Source organism: Anguilla rostrata, chromosome 12 (genome assembly GCF_018555375.3).
Source record: "Anguilla rostrata isolate EN2019 chromosome 12, ASM1855537v3, whole genome shotgun sequence".
Lineage (NCBI taxonomy): Eukaryota > Metazoa > Chordata > Actinopteri > Anguilliformes > Anguillidae > Anguilla > Anguilla rostrata.
Window position 1 is genome coordinate 9,229,228 of NC_057944.1, and position 19,446 is coordinate 9,248,673.

Here is a 19,446-nt window from a genome sequence, read left to right on the forward strand (position 1 = left end):
CCAAGCTGTGGAGACACAAAATCCCCTGAATGGCTGAATCCCTAATGGTGGGTGAAGGCAGGTACTCAGGTATTTCCATAGCTCACACACGATAGCAGAAATGTCAGCCCTCCAACCCACTACCCCCACACCGCACCGAAATGTCAGCCTTTTCCTGAGCCACCGCTCCCCTGCCCTCTCCCCGGAGAGCTGCCAGGGCAACATCCCGTTCGTGACATCAGCAGTGAGGTACATCTCTGGGGGGGGGGGGCAGAATGGGTGACTGAAAGACTGAATTAATTCCCTTCATTCCAAGACGATCATGCGATTGCAGTGTGAGAGGAAAAAAATAATTATTCAAGGCCTGAACCTCATAGCAAAAAAAAAAAAAAAAACCAGGGTCAATCTTTACTTTTAAACTGCAGTGATGTAGTACCATACGGTGAGGACAGAATAAGTAAAATGGATATTCGATAGACCTTTATGTCTCTTTTAATCAGTAGAACCTGGTTTATTAATAAACCAGGCCATTTTGAGTTTGACTATCCAGGCAGGAGGCACTCTTTATATAATTAAGGCTTTCCCCTTTTCAAGGAGAACCAGCTAATGAATTTCATATTAACAGTTCATGATATTCTAGCAGGAACCCAGAAATACCTTAAATTTGAGATTGTTTAAACAGTAGTGCTCAATTATTACAGACAGTATAATTTCTAACACAAAATATTTCTTTAAAAATAATTAAAGACATGCATAAAAGAATTCATAGAAAAAATATGCATTTCACTCAAAAACTTCAAATAGGTTTCTCATACTCTCAGGACTCTCAAGATTTGAAGTTATGATACTCAGTCTGTCTGGTCGTTGGTGGAAGACTTTGAACTGGTCTGTGGTGGCATGTAGATGCCGGTAAAATTTTAAACGCAGCCAGCAAATCCCTCAAATTTTTCCAACAGAACACGATTCAAACCAAACGGTGAGAACAGACGTTTGCCATGCCGTTGGCAATCTGCAGGAGACGTACTGGCATCTAAGGGGTTAACGCTCTCGAAGCGATGGTTTGACGCGGGTTGGTCTCGCGAGCCCCGTGAGAGGGCGAGAGGGCGTCCGTCGCCTCTCCCTCGCCCCCCGTTCGAGAGAGATCGCTCTCTCCGCTCTTTCCTCAACCGCGACGTCATCGCATCCTCCGCAGATATAAATCATCACCGGAAGAAGGCCCCGTAGCTCCTGCAGCCAGATCCAATAAACCTGCCTCTCGTCCCACTGGAAGCCTCCCTTTCATCTTTCCTAAGTGTCGTCGGAACCCACGGACGGCCAATAAAGCGCGTTTCTAATAACGCGCCGGGATAAACAGCGGTCGTCGTGCCGAGCGCGATCCGGAATACGTTCTCTTAAAAAGCGGGATGCTGAATATCATCAGGCAAGGGTGGAGGGAAAGACCATAAAAATGTTTGATGACCAGAACAGGTCGTAGCCCATCGAGGCTCGTTTCGCATACCCTTGGTACTGATGCGCTGTCCGTTTTAAACGGCCCAGTTTCCGGTCTTTTTCAGTGCCTCGTTCTCCGTTTCAGGTGTTTGCTGATGGGTGTTCAGATTGTCATCAACATTACGGCGTAGGTTTGTAGCACAATGTCAAACGATTCTAGCTTCTGACACTAAAGACACAGAGACCCTTGATGTCCTAACTAACAGATTAAACAGAGCTCGGCTCATTGCTCTTGACTCTGCCACCCCACTAAAAACCAGAAAATGTTCCCAGGCTAGACTGGTGCCTTGTTTTCTACAAGGTCTCCAACTTGCCCAGAACACCATGGTAAGAGTCCTAACAAATACTGGAACATTCCATCACATAACACCCATTCTGGGCTTTCAACACTGGTTACCATTTCAGGCCAGAGCTGATTTCAAGGCTCACCTATAAAGCTTTAAATAGATAAGAGCCATCCTATTCGTCCAATCATTCCAGTCCAAATGCACGTCTGTGCCCTCTCCGGTCTATGAACAAAGGTTACCCCCAGAGTTGACAAGAAGTCGTCTGGGAACAGAGCATTTGTCTACCGTGGTCCTTGACTGTGGAACACCCATTCTGCATCGGTTAGGGAAGGAAGGTTTACATTTTTTTAATGAAAACTAAAAACGCATTTTTTCTCATGTTTTTATAATGTACCATATTGTTGCTGGCTAGTTTGAACACTATCAATGAATAGCATTGATTTGTTTAAGTGCCTGATCATGGTTGTGTGGTTCTCTTATTCATTATTCTGTGACATAATCCAGTCATCCCAGTTCTACTCTTTTTATTTTCTTATTTTGCACTTGTGTGAGCATATGTGTATATCTGTTTGCTATGTGTGTGTGCGTACATGTTATTTTATGTATTCTTTGTTTCATTGCACAGTGTTTTGAGACCTACATGTTGGTGATAATGCATTTCAAATAAAATTGACTTTGATTTCTTGCTTTGTGGGTCAAGCATGATGCTGAGGCTCATTTTGGAGTCCCCAAGGAACCCTGCCTCTACAAGATGACTTGGTGAGCTGTCATGTATGCTACCATCACCACATTTCCTAACATTAGCGTGAAATTCACTGAGTCCTTCTGAATTTCAGTCCATGACCTCCCGTACTATTGACAGGACTCAACCTGAAATGAATGTAATGCACTTTATTATTTGCTTTTAGAACTGTGTAAAAACAATTCAAATTGTTTTGAGGTGAAGGAGGGGGGGCGTGATCAGCCTTTGTTTGAGCAGACAGTTTCACCACCAGCATACAACTGCCCTTTCCCTGGGCCTTTCCTCCCGGGTATTCTTCAAACCGGACACATCGATCAATCAAATTTTATTTATATAGCGCACCTCACAGCAATTGTCACACTACGCTTCACACACAACCCTGGCTTGAACCCCCACAGGAGCAAGCTTCTAAGTTCATCCCTACCTGGTGGGGTGGGGAACAGCTCAGTAAGCCTTCCGCGGGCTGCTCCAGAGCTCCAGATCAGCCGCGGTCTATTCACACAGAGACACACACTGTACGCACACACACAAACACACACTGTACGCACGCGTGCTACACACACACACACTGTACGCACACGTGCTACACACACACACAAACACACACTGTACGCACGCGTGCTACACACACACACACACTGTACGCACGCGTGCTACACACACACACACACACTGTACGCACGCGTGCTACACACACACACAAACACACACTGTACGCATGCGTGCTACACACACACACACACACACACGTGCTACACACACACACAAACACACACTGTACGCACGTGTGCTACACACACACACAAACACACACTGTACGCACGCGTGCTACACACACACACACACACACACACGTGCTACACACACACACAAACACAAACACACACTGTACGCATGCGTGCTACACACACACACAAACACACACTGTACGCACGTGTGCTACACACACACACTGTACGCACACGTGCTACACACACACACACACACACACTGTACGTACACGTGCGACACACACACAAACACAAACACAAAACTGCATCCCAATGCATCTAACAGCCAGACTTTAAATCAGCAAATAAAAGTAGTAAACCGTACTTTACACCCACGGGCAACAAATCTCATCGGTGGCAGTTGACTTTAAAAAACAACAATAATAAATTAGAAGTTTGCTGATTACGGCAGTTTTGCACCCGGTCAGAGAGGAGTGTTTTTTGTCTCCAGTGCTAAAGTGCTAACAGTGATGCAATATTTCACCAAGTCCTTGACAGTGTAATCACTGAAATAAAAAAGGGGGGGGGGGGAGGGGGTTATAGCCTTGCTTATAGCGCATGTTAAGCACAAACATGATAAATTATTCAGAGCCCTGTTCGCAAAGAGGCGAGCCCATCCCGAACTTGATTAACACTGCCACACCACATCACTAGCCCCCTGGCGTGGAAATTTCACCGCATGTCATAAAACGCGAGCGAGCGAGCGTACGCCCGTCACTTACGTCGATCGCAAGGGGGGGGACTTACGGTCCTGTGCCATGCGTTAAATCAGCTGGATGAAGCGCACAGTGCACTGTGGGACATAAAAGGCAAATTCAGTAACAAAAAAAAAGAAAACGATACAGATACTCTAATCAAACATGAATTGCATGCTCCTACTATAAAGAGAAAGGCGGTGATTAGATCAAAGACCACGATGACAGCGACCCCCCCAGTGATGTCAGCTCTGCCTCAGACGCGGCGATCACCACCCTGTACGCGGTGATGTCAGGCCGCTGATGTGCCCAGGGGGGCCGTCTCTAGCCCCCCCCCCCCCAAGTCTATTACGCGCAGAGACCGTTTTCCCGCCAGAATGTCGCCATCGATCCCGAGACCGGCCCTAATCGCTCCCCTGTGGGCCGGGAGCGGAGCGGAGGAGACGAGCGTCATCAAAAGTGAGTTTCGCTCCGGGCAGACGACTCCGCCGGCGAGCTGCGGCCCGGGCTGTCCATTCTTCAGTTCTGATTGCCTCGGTGAGATCAGAGACCCAGGGCTCCATTTTCCCGGGAATCGATGACACACGGCGCGTGGGAGCAGTTAGTGGCGCTGGCCGCGGCTAGCGAACGTAGCCATTTTCCTGACCAGAAGTGAGGAGCTGAAAGTGTGAGGCACACCTGGAAAATGGGCTGGATTATACCGAATATATTATCAATGGGTGTGGTGTATTCATTGGATTCATTAAGAGCCAATCAAATGGCCCCTTTTCATTCCCTTTAAGAGCCGTCCGCATTGCACAGCGTGTACAGCCAACAGAGTTTGGCTGCCACCAACACAAGACACGTTTCGGTGTTCCCAGCAAAAAATGGCCCAGCGGCGACACTTAAAACAAGGTCCTTAGTAGAGCTTGCCTGATTGGGCCTGGCCAGTTTGGTGCGGCCTGATTGGTTGCTGCAGGCTGGGGCTGGGCTGAGCAGAGCCTGCGGTGCGTACGGCCGCTTTAAAGCGTCCCTGAATCTCATCTCCGGGGAAGATTTACAACGAAGCCGTGGGAGAGGTGTGCCGCAAGGCATTCTGGGAACTCCCAGCTCACGAGTGGGCCGCGCCGTCTGATCTCTGGAAGAGGCGGGGAAAACGCGCGTGCTCTTCTGAGCGCGCGCCAGCGTTGTTATTACCGCGATAAATTTTTATGGCCACTCCAAGCCCTGCCTTTTAGCTCTTCTCAGAGATTTCATTCATCTGCTAATGGGCCAAGCGGGCCGAGATAAATCAGCACCGCGCAGCTACGGGCGCGTCCACCAGGACGGCGGGGAACGGCTCGATGGTGCGGTCACCCGCAACAAAGAGTCTGACCTTTCCCCCGCTCGCCGGGCCAGAGTAAAATACATTATTTTAACCACTTTAACCCTTCACACATCGGAGAAATTCCTGAAGACAATTAAGGAGCTATTGCTTTAAAGATGTGTCCAGTTTCACTAATATTGAGAACTCTCTCACATGCTTGCATGTTTCGGTAATGGGCACGCTGTCCAAACATCTCTGGAACCTGAAAGAGTGTTTTAAAATTTTACAAGCATCTAAAGGGTATATAATTATTTCAAATATATTGCAGACCCATGTCTGCATCCACTATAAGGATTTCACTTTCTCTATTTACTGCAGCACTTAGGAGCAGGACGGAGAGAGAAATCACGGAGATTATTTGAAAGCACTGCCAGAAATCGCATGAAATCACCACGGACAAGATGAGCTCAGATAACCCTTTTACTGCACATTTCCATTTAAATTCCTTCTGCTCCGATCGACAGCGCAACACAAATCCCAGAAAGAGCCACCGATATCAATATAAATTAATATATAACATGCTATGAACACCAACTCAAAAAGGGTAGTCCATACCTCCCAATGCAAGCTGCTATGAGCTGCTTTAAGGCACTGCTTTCATCGCATCACGTTTCAGCGCAATGAATGGACAAGCGTGCAAATCCCATCGCTCCGAATATAACGGAATCCATCATGAAAGCAGAAGGGCACGGAGATGAAAGCGCATCCCTTCATCCCTGCTTGGCTCGTCATTTTGAAGACATCAAAAATTACCACAAAAAAAAAAAAAGGTGCTGATGCGTTGATTCCTGGCACTTTATTACAGCAAGCCGTGAGCGGAACCAATCCTGGCAATATCACAGGGCAGGACAAAAGCAGGCTGCCAGGAGGCTTTTGGTGGGAGGATGCGCCAGATTTTATTTTATTTTTATTTATTTTTTTTGCGTCTCCTCTCTCTCAAAAACATTCAGCACACATAGTGCTTTTATATTAAACCATATACCACTGCTACTGCTACAACAGCAGCAATAACAACAGCAACAAAACTATATATATATATATATATATATGAAGGAGTGCGTTTCCTGAATAAAATGCAGTGTGATTGCTCCATATCAACGGACCCAGATTTTAAGCAGTTGGCAGGTGATGAAATTAGCTTTTACGTTCCCAATGGAGTGTCAGGTGACCATAGCGATCTGCCACACCCCTTTGGACTTATGAGACATTATGTCACACTCATTTGCAACAACCTCCAAGCAAATTTAATTTAAAATACACATACTGTATGGTACATAAAATGGGCCACTCGGATAATCAACACGGTTTGCATCGATCGATGCAACTTCACAAAGTGTGCGGCCTGTGACAATATTGGTCGTCATAACGTGTAAAATAACAGTTTGTGCCATCATCATTAAACCTGATGTATATGTTAAGGGTCGATTCGACGCATTGCAACAAAAGAGATTTTGACATCAGCGAATGGGGGACTGCAAATGCTAAAAAAATATATATATCTCGGAAACCGATTGATTGAATGAAACAAAAGGGTAGGTAAATATGAAGTTGGACAGATTAGTCAAAATATCAAGATAGGTGGAAATCGGTCCTAGTGGGCGTGGTGTATGACATAACGGCGTGCAAGTCCAAAGGGGTGTGGCCGATCGCTACAACTCTCTATAGTCATCTGGCACTGCGTTTGGAACTTATACGTCAAATTTCTTCACCTAGCGACTGCATAGGAACCGAGTTCGCTGATGAAGAGCTATCACACTCTGCGCACACTTTTCTACAGGAAACACCTCCCCATACCCCCCCCCCCCCCCGCTTATTTGAACAGTCGCAGAGGGCTTTCGGTTAGTCATCCGCACGTCGTCTGAATGATGAAGGCAGCGTAGGCCGAGGCATTTTTCGCGCATTAGCGCATCACGGGGAGCGCTAAACCGCCGCACGCGGCACCCGCCATCCCCCCCCCCCAACCCCCGCAGCCTAAAACACGGTCGCTTCACGCAGAGAGATGACTCATCGACTGATGAGTCATATTCGGTACGCGCGTATTTCCCTGCCCGTCTCCGCACAGACAGTCAGCATAATGGGACGGGCGCTCGGTCCATCGTTCTTTTTGTTGGCCCCCCCCCCTATGCACCCTCTGCCTTCCCAGGGCGGTCAGAGGCTAATGCGGCTGCAGAGGGGGCCTCTATGGGGCCGAGGGGCGGGCGGCACCGCGCTTTACAGTCATGTGTTTCCTGGGCGGTGGTTTTTACTCGCCGTTCTGTCACAGGTGACGTTCGCGTTAATGGATCGCGGTAGGCCTTCCTGGAGGCCCCAGCAGGGCCCTCAAGAGTGCAGAGCACAGAGCTGAAGAGCGTGCGCTGTGCACTCAGGTACAGAGTACGCATGCGAGTGCATGGGGCGTGTGTGTGCGTGTGCGTATGTGTGTGCGTACGTGTTTGTGTGTGTGTGTTCTTAATGGCACCGCCTCCAGTAAATTTCCGTTTGGTGTCCTTTTGAAAGAATATTCTGTTTGGGTTTCAAAAATGATTTTACAATCACTACAGTTGCACACTCTTGGTAATATTGTGCTCCCTGGAACAATAAGCATTTTAGTCGTGCCGGTGCTTGTTTCACGAAAGCGATTTGCAGGGCTGTTCACTCGCGGATCGCAAATATCCTGTCAAAATGCGTTTCACAAAAATGAAACGCTTGCAGATTGAAAATAAGACTGCAACGGCTACAGGACTCTCACACAACCTTTTTTTTTCCCCCCCTCACAAGTATGCCGTTTCCTCTGATTGTGGGGAGACAGGGCCAGGCTCCAGAAAGAATCTTCTGTGACTGCGCCCACCCGCTAGATAATGAGTAGATCGAATGATATAGATTTCCACGCCATGAAATATTACGTTCATGCAACCTTCTGGACAGAGACCATTCACTAACAGGAGCATGGCCATACCAGTCATCCTTCAAGTGCTCCCTTACAAAAAGCAGTACATAAACACTCATATTTTATACGGCTACTACGGCTATTTTATAAGTGCATCAAGTATATTCGAAGTATATGATGAAACTAAATGGCGCCCATTTTATGTATGCCTGAAGTATTTCCTGGAATATGTGTACCGTCTGTTCTAAACTTCGCATCTGAAAGTGGCATACTTCAAGTATTTTAAAACCGTAATTTCAAGGTTACTTCAGCATATAAAAGTGAAAGTGCACTTTAAGTACACTTCTGGGGATTTAGTTCAGAAAAATAGTACTTACGGAAGTTTACGGAAGACTTTTCTAGACTTTTTTTGCAAGGGTTGACAGCCCTGCACTTCCCTGCACCCGGCAGCGTTCTCAAGGTTGTCGGACGCTGCCGTGGAACAAGCAAAGCTGCTGTGTGCACGTGCGTCCGTAAAATCGATGACAGCTGAACGTGTCGTAAAAACCGACTTCATTCCGTTTTCCGAGCCCCAACACAGGTGTCAAGTGAGGCTTTTACACACCGTTTGGTCTCCCAAAAGTCCCACTGTGCAACCGACAGTTTGCAAAGTCGGGCCAGTGCGCCGACTGAAACGTAAACACACTTGTGTGTAGAAAATGGCACCGCTCGATAAACACACAAGTTACACACACACGCCTCGAGCACCGGATGATGCGGTTAAATGCACACTCAAGCACACACTGGGAGCGCGCACAACAGCTATAACCGTGATCTGATCTGTGCGACCGCTTTGTCACAGGTGACAATACTGATGGACGGCTTCTAGGTGACCGCGGGTAATGCGAATATTACAAATAACAAAATGTTCAATGGCTCAGCTTATTTGAGGGGGCCTAGAGGTAAAAATGTCTGGGTATGCCTGACTTACTGCACCAATCAGAGGCATTTTAAGGTGAATTCAGTTTTTTTTTTTTTGTGATGATCAGGTCTGTATTGACAGTTGACATTGACTAGAAACATGTAAAGTCTCTATCCAGGTGTTCGTGACAGCAGGAGGAAACGACTCAAATGACGGTACGCTCCGCGATGGGGAGCTGTGTTTCAGAAGCTGCTTTCACATACAAAGCTGAGAATATTGCTTCATTAACTGTTCCAGCAATTTACTGGCACCTCTTGTTCTCACGCACCAAGGATGAGCTGGTTATTTGCCAATTTTGAAAGCATTCACACATGAGGATGTCACTAATTGTTGCCGGAACATTCCCCAGGAGGGGAATGATTGTGCCAACTCTGGCTAACCACCAGCCAGAAATTCTGACATCCTGCCCATTTTAACGTGCACATAGACCTACAGGAACTAAGCTTTCGTATAACTACAGAAAGCACTGATATGGGATGGTGACAGTGTCTACTGCATAGCTAGTCAGCAAAGTCGGCTATCATTTATCTGGTGCACATGCTCAGTCTACTCTCTTATTTTAGCAGTAGTAAGAAATAAGATGACTTGATGGAAGTCTTATCAATACATGTTGAGTTTGGCATGCCTGCTTCAGCAAATTTGTGCTTTTGTTTGCACGAAATTGGGAAGTTACTTGGTCGACACACGTCCCCAGAGTTCTGGAACACGGGCGGGAGAGGCTGTGTGTGCGAAAAGTGACTGATCAGCGATTCTCACCTCCCCCGGGGACTGATCTCCAAGGGCAGAACTGCCGCAGCCTTGGGTGGAAAGTCTTCAGTCCCTGCCTTTCTCGTATTCCACCTGGGGTGAGAGAGATAGTGTTGGGGGGAGGGGGGTGATTTTATTGATTTCACTGTGCCTCCCCCTCTATCTCCCCAGGCAGGCTTTGTCTCGCTAACAAGATTAGAACTTGCAGTACAGCACAGCAGCATCTGCAGAAGAAGCCTTGAAATTTAATTTCTGTTTCCTCACAATCCGACTCCTGCTGTGACAATACAGCCCACAGCACAACCCCCCCCCACCCCCACCCCCACCCCACCTACACACAAACCATACACGTGCCAGCAGACACACTCACACACATGAACGTCCGCATGTACTGAACACACATCACTCCCTCCTCCTGAGAACAACACAATAGTTCCTGTTTTTCGACCCTTGCTGATGAGAGCACCATTCCAGGCGGGGTCAGGCACGTAAAACCAAGAGAAGCTGAAGGAGCCAAGCTCGGACCAGCTCCGATGACAAGCACCAGCCTTTGACAGAACCCAGCATCCAGAGTAAACGAGACCCTGGTCCAACGACGCTTCATTATTCATTATTGATTGGCAACAGAAAGAACTGTCCTCTATGACAACACATAGGACTTCAGTGAGGAGGAGGAGATGACAGTTTAAAATCAGATCTTATGGTACTGTCATAGTTCTGAGTGTCTCTCTTCATCTGTGTTTCGGTCAGGGTTCCCCTGGGATACCATCCTGCCTCCCCGTTAAGAACGGCAGGATTATTGGAAGCACGCTGGCTAGTCAATCGGCAAGGGAACAGAGCCCCAGCAGCAGGTCTAATCACCTCTGGGGGCCCAAGATAAGAGCGGTCTAATCAATCGCAGGCCATGATGTAAAAGCAAGGTCGCTCCTGGAGACCTCCAATCACGTCGGGAGAACACGATCTTAGAAAAGGCACTTTTCAATCATATCAGTAATCTTGGCTTTTAACTAGCGAACTGTTGGATGGCATCTTTAAATGACCCTCAGTGATAAACACTGAGCTTCAGTACAGCTGATTACACAACACAGCTCACAATCCAGGAGCATGTCCACGGCCATTTCCTTACTGATTGGACATGAGGACCAAGAACATCTCTATATGCCCATTAACCCGCTGATCAGTTTGCCTTAAACCTGATTGCTTCTTTTGGCTGCTGATGTCCATCTATTCAAAGCATATTCCCACAAGTGTTCATCTCAAGTACTGATTGGTCTGCCTCGAGCCAGCCTTCTCAACCAATGCTACAAAATGTGAAAAGGACCCTTGCAAAAGAGGAAGCACAAAGGATAGGTTTGTTCCCACCAAAGCCACCGTCACAGAATGAGGACCGGTCTGAAATCTGTGCTTCACCCATTTCCCCACTCATCCCATTTTTCGGCAGAAAACGGTGGAGCTGAAATGAGAATGTCGCCCTTGACTGGAAGGACGACTCAAAGTGCTGACAGACTGAGAGAAATGGCTTACTGTACAGGCTTAATGACCAAAGCACTATTTTTCCCTTGTCAAGGGATTTTGGCATCTGAGCTGAGTTTCATCCTGTCTTTTGAGTTTTCGACAGATGTTACAGTTGGCCAGCCAAAGCCAGGGTTACCTGATAACTGATAAGACAAATTGGGGGATGGGATGGGGAGGGGGGGACTGAGATAACCAGTGACCCTTCCGTGGGGAGGGAGCCGGGAGAATTTTGAACTACCAGCGCTAGATACAGCTTAAGGGCAGGATTTTAGCATACATGGAACCTATCCTCCTTAGTCAAAACACAGTTTTGTTGTCGTAGCCTTGGTATTTGTTTCATTATCAAACAATACATTTGTAAACAAGGATGTTTAGATGTGCATATTTTGTTGAAAACACAAGTCATGTTTTAAATTTTAATTGTTGAAAGACACTTTCCCCCGACTATCATATGGACTGACTGTTTTTTTGGATATATTTTAGACCAATGGTTTGTTGGAAGGTGAGAGAAATGGCAACTGTGGGGTGGGGCAATGAGATCATACCGTACAGCTCCATGGCAACAGAGTTCAAGAAGTTCCGAAAAAATAAATTACAGACTCCCTTAACTCGGTTAAACCCAATATCATACTTACTGCAAGGAGCACCAAGAGGCGTAAAAGAAAAAGTACAGGTTTCCCAGAATTACAGGAAGACCACAGAGCTGCAATGTACCAACCAATTTATTGAGACAAAAGTTGACCCATTTTTAGCAGTTTCTAATGTTGTTTGACTCCGAGGAAGACGTCATTGATATCGAAATGTCAGTCCACCCCGTTCATTAAACAGTGTCTTTTGTTGCCCTGAGTTCAGTATGCCCCCAGGGTTCCTTATTTTAGGCCAGTCCCCGTGAAGTGTCTGGGTAAGGACTTTTTCCTCTAACACTTAATTCATTTTTAGCCGTTTCTAAGAATTAAGGGATACATTTTCCAGATATGAATTCAAATCACGAGCCTTTTATATTCAGGCTTACCTCTAGGTTATCAGCGTTGTAATTATTTTCCATCGATTCGACCTGCCTCACCAAATCGCACATCTTGGAAGTTTTCAGAATTCGTAACGGCAAAGACTCTCTTGTTTTTAAACCCAAAAGTACCTTCGGTTTAAAAACAACGGGGGATTCACGCACCACGAGAGAAGCCATCACCGAAATGAAATACTCCGCCTCGCAACACCGCGCACACTTTTCCCTCAGAAAGCATAAGCGGGGACTCTCCCGACTCCATTACCCTCCAGTTAAGACCCATAAAACAGCGCTTTAATTTCATAAGGGAAGAGAGGAGCTAGGCCACAATGCATTTTCACCTGGTCCTATTAAAGTAATGACCAAAATTGCGGGGGGGGGGGATTAATAATAATAAAAAATACAGGCACGGCCATTTCATGGCAATTACCTCTCCTGAAGTGGCTTTTGTACCTGTAACATCAAACAAAGATAAAGAGAGCGGCTATAATTAGCTCCGGTATTAATTCCCGGTTTTTGCGAAGCCTATTATGCTGTCGCTTTGAGGGAAAATGGCCGTTTCTCTCCCCTGCCGCGCCTCCCAGAGCGTCTTTTCCTCCCTCTAAATCACTTCCTCTATTGACATTTCGGGCCTCTCGAGGGGCTTCCCCCCGGGGGGCGGGGGGGGGATTGGATGCGCCTCCGCCGGCAGACGGGCTTCACGCGTGCGAGGGCGGGGCTCCTGGGACCGAGGTGATGGACGGCGGGGCGAGCGAATGAGCGCGCGGGGGATGGCGGGCGCCGTGTGGAACGCTCAGGTGAAAGTGGCCCGCTCGTGTCGCTCGTCGCTCGCGTTCTCAAAGCGGAGTGGGAAACTGGGGTGGAGATTCTGGGGTGGAAAACCCAGGGAAAGAAATCGATCGGGGACCAAGAAAAGAGATTGTGGGGACAAAGTACACTGCAGAGGCAGTTGCTCTGATCGGCCTGTATTGACCAAGCCAATCAGACTAATGGTGGACAGATTCAGGCTTGGGGTAAATTAAAGAAAAAAAAAAATTACAAACTCATGAAATGAAAAAGGGGTCAAATCCTAACTTTCTCTGGTGGTTATTAATTAATTGACTTTCAGTTCAATTCCAAAATTGACATAGAATTGATGACAACCCTGGACCACACACATCTCTCTGTTCCAAGATATAAAAAAATAAAATAAAAAAAAGAATGTCAGTCACAGACATGCAGAAAGTAAAGGGCACTGAAATACCGCGAGCAGTGAGTGCAGTTATGTGAGCAGTGAGTGCAGTTATGTGAGCAGCGAGTGCAGAGTTATGTGAGCAGCGAGTGCAGAGTTATGTGAGCAGTGAGTGTAGAGTTATGTGAGCAGCGAGTGCAGAGTTATGTGAGCAGTGAGTGTAGAGTTATATGAGCAGCGAGTGCAGAGTTATGTGAGCAGTGAGTGCAGAGTTATGAGCAGTGAGTGCAGAGTTATGTGAGCAGCGAGTGCAGAGTTATGTGAGCAGCGAGTGCAGAGTTATGTGAGCAGTGAGTGCAGAGTTATGAGCAGTGAGTGCAGAGTTATGTGAGCAGCGAGTGCAGAGTTATGTGAGCAGCGAGTGCAGAGTTATGTGAGCAGCGAGTGCAGAGTTATGTGAGCAGCGAGTGCAGAGTTATGTGAGCAGTGAGTGCAGAGTTATGTGAGCAGCGAGTGCAGAGTTATGTGAGCAGCGAGTGTAGAGTTATGTGAGCAGCGAGTGCAGAGTTATGTGAGCAGCGAGTGTAGAGTTATGTGAGCAGCGAGTGCAGAGTTATGTGAGCAGCGAGTGTAGAGTTATGTGAGCAGCGAGTGCAGGTTATGTGAGCAGCGAGTGAGAGTTATGTGAGCAGCGAGTGCAGAGTTATGTGAGCAGCGAGTGCAGAGTTATGTGAGCAGCGAGTGCAGTTATGTGAGCAGCGAGTGCAGTTATGTGAGCAGCGAGTGTAGAGTTATTGAGCAGCGAGTGCAGAGTTGTGAGCAGCGAGTGAGCGTGCTATGTGAGCAGTGAGTGTAGGTTTGAGCAGCGAGTGTCAGAGTTATTGAGCAGCGAGTGCAGAGTATGTGAGCAGTGAGTGTAGAGTTATGTGAGCAGCGAGTGTAGAGTTATGTGAGCAGTGAGTGCAGCGTTATGTGAGCAGCGAGTGCAGAGTTATGTGAGCAGCGAGTGCAGTTATGTGAGCAGCGAGTGTAGAGTTATGTGAGCAGCGAGTGCAGAGTTATATGAGCAGCGAGTGTAGAGTTGTGAGCAGCGAGTGCAGAGTTATATGAGCAGCGAGTGCAGAGTTATATGAGCAGCGAGTGCAGAGTTGTGAGCAGTGAGTGTAGAGTTATGTGAGCAGCGAGTGCAGAGTTATGTGAGCAGTGAGTGCAGCGTTATGTGAGCAGCGAGTGCAGAGTTATGTGAGCAGCAGCAGCAGTTTGAGAATAACGGTGTGGGCGTCAGCCTCTGGAGGGTCACTCCATTTCAAAAGACTCCTCTTTCAAACAGTCATTTGGGTCCGACGTGAGGACACGGGGGACGGTCTAACGGCAGATAAAGCTTTTCGCTTTCTCCGTTGGGCGTCGGGTGTCGTCGTCAGGCTGTCTTCTCAACAAAAAGCCTGCGAGCGTAGCACCACAGTCACCGGGCTGTAGAGGCTCGAGAACACTCCGGAAGGAGAGAATTACTGCCGGTAAATCTGTCAGCAGGAAGTAATCAATATACACACCGGGAGATTTTATTTATCTTTTTTGTTGTCGCATTCGTGAATTCTGTGGACGATGCAGTTTTAGACATCGCTGCGACGCACTGTGTTGGTGAGAAGTCAGAGAAAATGCATTTCAATCGAATACGTTTCGGGCGCACCCACGCGAGGCCTTTCGCCTTCGGAAGCTCGGCGGCTCTGGCTTCGGCAGACAGGAGCAGCGATAATTGGATTACATTCAGGGGGTTGCGCTAACAACCCACTATTACATCTCACATGGGGAAAAAAAAGTAATAGTATATCTGTCTCGCTTAAACAAACATAGACACTGCACTCCTCCGGTGTAACTGTGAAGGCGTAACTGTGAAGGTATAACTGTGAAGGCGTAACTGTGAAGGTGTAACTGTGAAGGTATAACTGGTGGACTACAGGTTGAAGAGAGGTCGTTTCTGCCAGGAGCTGAGAGGTTTTAGTTACTTGCAGTGTTGAGACTGGACAGGACATTCCATATGTGAGAAAAGGGGAATAATCAGCTTCTTTTTTAAAAAAGTATTAATGGAAGTAAAGATGGTGAGCAAGGACATGGATTAAAACCTGCAGAAGGATCATCATGATGAGCCTCAGAACTGAGCACAATGTGACCACATAAAAGGTGGTCTCTGAAGTGCCTGGCTCAAAAAGACATTACTGTGTGCACTGGGCTGGCTGGACTGTGAGCCCCTCCCCACTCCAATGTCACAGTCAAACTTTGGGACAAAGTATCATTGGCTCCATTTTCCCTACACGTTACCAACAGGACATAATGACCAGGGCCCTGTTTCATGAAGCCGGATTGCTGAGTTAGCCGGATAATACTGCACTGGGTAACACCCGGAATCCTCCCAAATCTGGAACATAAGCTGAAGCAAAAAAAACCAAAGAGCTGCTCGGGGTTTTACTCAGCGCAGTTATCCGGCTACCTCAGTAAACCTGCTTTTTCATGTCTGAGTGAATGAAAGAGTGAAAAGCATGAATGACTCACAGCAGAAGAGTAACGAGCCCTGGTCTTTAAGGGCTCGACGCGATGACGGAGGGTTAGGAGCAGACCTGGGTCAAATACATATCTGTTTTGGATTCAAATACCTCTCTGTACACTACTGACCTTGCCTGGTGTAATTGAGCCTGTCAGTATGACCAGAAGGCGGGGTTTGCACTTTTTGAGCGTATTTCATTGGTTCCGATACACCAGACAAGATCAGTAAAGCGTAGAAAAGTATTTGAATCCAAGACAAATACGTATTTGACCCAGGTCTGGTTGGGGCTGTGTGCTTAAGGCAGTGTTGCCCAATGCTTGGTCTCCTAGCCCAGCACCGGCTCCAGAATGTTTGATATGTGGCTGCAGAGCCGTCCCAGGGCTCCAGGGCACGCTGAGCAGCAACACCAGCTTATTCGGAGGAGGGAAAGGAGCAGCCTGTTATAGCCCTCGCTAATGCTAAAGCTCCAGTGGAACGTACAGCTCCTGATTATGAAAAAGCAGGGAAGGGAGAAGATCTGACTGAGTGAAAGTGAAAATATATTTCAGTAAATAGGAGCACCAATTTGTAGATCTGCCCCAAGCCAGATAGGAAAAGAAAAGATGCATTATGGGTTTTTGTTGGGGGGGGGGGGTGGTTGGGGAAATACAAACTTCAAATTTTAGAACATACACTACATGGCCAGAAGTATGTGGACACCTGACATCCAACATCTCATCCAAAATTATGGGCATTAATACGGAGTTGGATCACCCTTTGCTGCTATAACCAGGCTTTATACTAGATGTTGGAGCATGGCTGCAGGGATTTACTTCCATTCAGCCAAAAGAGCATTAGTGAGGTCGGGCACTGATTAGGCAATTAGGCCTCACAGTTAGCTTCCCAACTGATCCCAAAGGTGTTGGATGGGGTTGAGGTCAGGGCTCTGTGCAAGGCCAGTCAAATTCTTCCGCACCGTTCTTGACAAAACCATTTCTTTATGGACCTCGCTGTGTGCCCAGGGGCATTGTCAGGTTGAAACAGGAAAGGGCCTTCCCCAAACTGCTGGGGAAGCACAGAATCGCCTAGAATGTGATTGTATGCGGTAGCATTAAGATTTTCCTTCACTGGAACGAAGGGGCCTAGCCCAATGCATGAAAAACAGCCCCAGACCAAGGGGTGTCCAAATACTTTAGGTCATATAGTGTACTTGTGCTAAGCCTCGCATCAAGTTAAAAAAAAGAAAGAAGGATTATGCTGTAACACAGTAAACAATCTCAGTCCTGTAAGCACAGCATGGTCCCGACGGACCCCCCCCCTCCCCATTTCTGTACCCCACTTTCATCATCACTGAATGTGAAGGAGCCCTAAAGCAAGACCAAGAAATGACATCCCCCATTACAGGGTTTTCAAGAATAAAATTCAAGCCAAATTAAAATTGGCATCCTAAGTGTGTGCCTAGCTATAGCACTGGTGCTTGGAGCAGCAAATCGCCCTACCATCTGGTACTGGATCTTTACTGTGCCAATTTATAACTGTGCCTGGGAGTACTTGGACATATTAAAACACACATTTTTCTTTGCCTCATAATTCTTCATCTCAGTAGGCAACATCGCCCCCTTTGGCAGACTGGGGGAACTGAAACATGCCTATGCAAGCTGTGTAAGAGGTGAAGTCATCATGGGTATGCAGGTCAGCGAGTGGACAGCTGTGTGCAGGGACGCGGTGGCCGGACCAACACTTTTGTGGATGGGCACACGCCAGAGATCTCCCAAATTAACGCGGACACCTTACAGGTGTAAGAGTCCTGCCAGTATTCACATCATTCCTGTGCTTCAGAGCTCAAAGGCACCAATTATGACATCAGCAATAAGTGCACGCAACCAAGGAAAAGCCTATTTGCACGAACGACAATCCGCCAAGCCACTATGAGTTCAAATAAGCACGGAACCGTCCAGACCCACGGCGCAACTCACTTTCGCAGACACATTTTTAGCTGGCACCACCTGCGCATGCGTCCTAATAAACGAAGCACCACCTGCGCATGCGCCACACGTCCCTGAAAGGTCGTCCGTGAGTGAGTGAGTGACCACAATTTGCCATACATAGCCAGTTCCTGCGCACCGCGGGAAAAAAGAACATGAATTCGGAAACATTCGGAAATACTTGTCTGAACGGAACTCTTATAACTGGTTGCGGCCACGAGATTAACCTTGTAATATAACCAGGCTCTCCAAACAAAACTAAAAAAATGTAATTCAGTGATTTTTTAAAAAGCGCAGGCAGAAAATAAACACAGATTTAAATGGGCGCCCCGCTCGTGACCGTGGCGTGTGGTAGACGACTAAATTATGGCTCTTGGGAAGGCATGACGACCGTTTGACCGCGTTTCCAGCCGTCTCCGCGTTCGCCGAGCCGGCCGGGGGGGGGGGCGCCGCGGCGGAACTCCGAGCGCCGTCTCCGCCACGCTCGTTAGCGCCGCCGCGTATAAATCATCGTTAGCGGCTCGGGCGACGGGCCCAATTAATAACCGGGGACCCGCGGCGCGACCCCCCTTCGCCTGGGGTCCTCCCGTCGGAGCGCGGGAGACCGGAGCTGCTGCTCTCCCCTGCAAGCGGTACTCTCTCCTCGGTGGTCCGGAAGATTTAGCAGGCCAAACGCGCCCACCGTGGGACCCTGGGAAGGGGAGGAGAGGGGGAGAGGATATTTGAGAGATTATCTCCCCCTCTGGATCGCTTGTGGATCGTTTCCTGCTACACTCACCAACTCTCTCAAATACCGTTTTTTCACATCTACCTGACCAGAGCGTTTGTTGCTAAATAGTTTTCATTTTTAATTTAAAGTTTACCGGAATTTAGCAGATGTGCGCACTCAGAGTGACTTAAAATGGGAACACAAGTGCAAAGATCAGGGATTAAAGGGCAACAGTCCAGTAAGGAGGGACAGTACTGTCCCAAGAGAGACACAAAGTGCAAGAAGTGCATCCTAGAGAGATAATTTTTCAACTATCCAACTGTGCAATAATATGAGCTATATAAAAAAAGAAAATTAGCCTAATTAAAACTGAACTACATAATGAACAACAGCAAAGAGCCAGAGGCCTTACAACTTACACCTAGGGCTGGGTTAAAGAGCTTTTCACTGGGGTCCTACTTCACAAATTCTACTACACAGCTTTCATGTCACCGATGTGGCTCGTGTCTGCTAACCAGCTTTGGTAGTGCGGCACTGATGTTGTCTTCACCTCCTGCTGGTCCTTCTAATGTGTCCACTGTCTTTGTGAAATAAAAAGTCAAATTCTCTCCATCTCTGTCATTTTCTCTCTCTCTCTCTCTCTCCCCCTCCCTCTCACCCCATTC

General features: G+C 47.6%; 1 long non-coding RNA gene across 5 annotated transcripts in view; it reads right to left on the minus strand.

Moving 5' to 3' along the window:
- The window catches only part of LOC135235914 (uncharacterized), a 240,779-nt gene that overhangs the window by 182,708 nt on the left and 38,625 nt on the right, over positions 1 to 19,446 (minus strand). For 4 of the 5 annotated variants that reach the window (XR_010324462.1, XR_010324461.1, XR_010324460.1 and 1 more), the window contains exon 2: positions 9,890 to 9,973. The exons of the other annotated variant lie outside the window; for it this stretch is intronic. This is a non-coding gene — a long non-coding RNA (uncharacterized LOC135235914). The remainder of the gene's footprint in view (positions 1 to 9,889; positions 9,974 to 19,446) is intronic. 5 annotated transcript variants of the gene reach the window in all.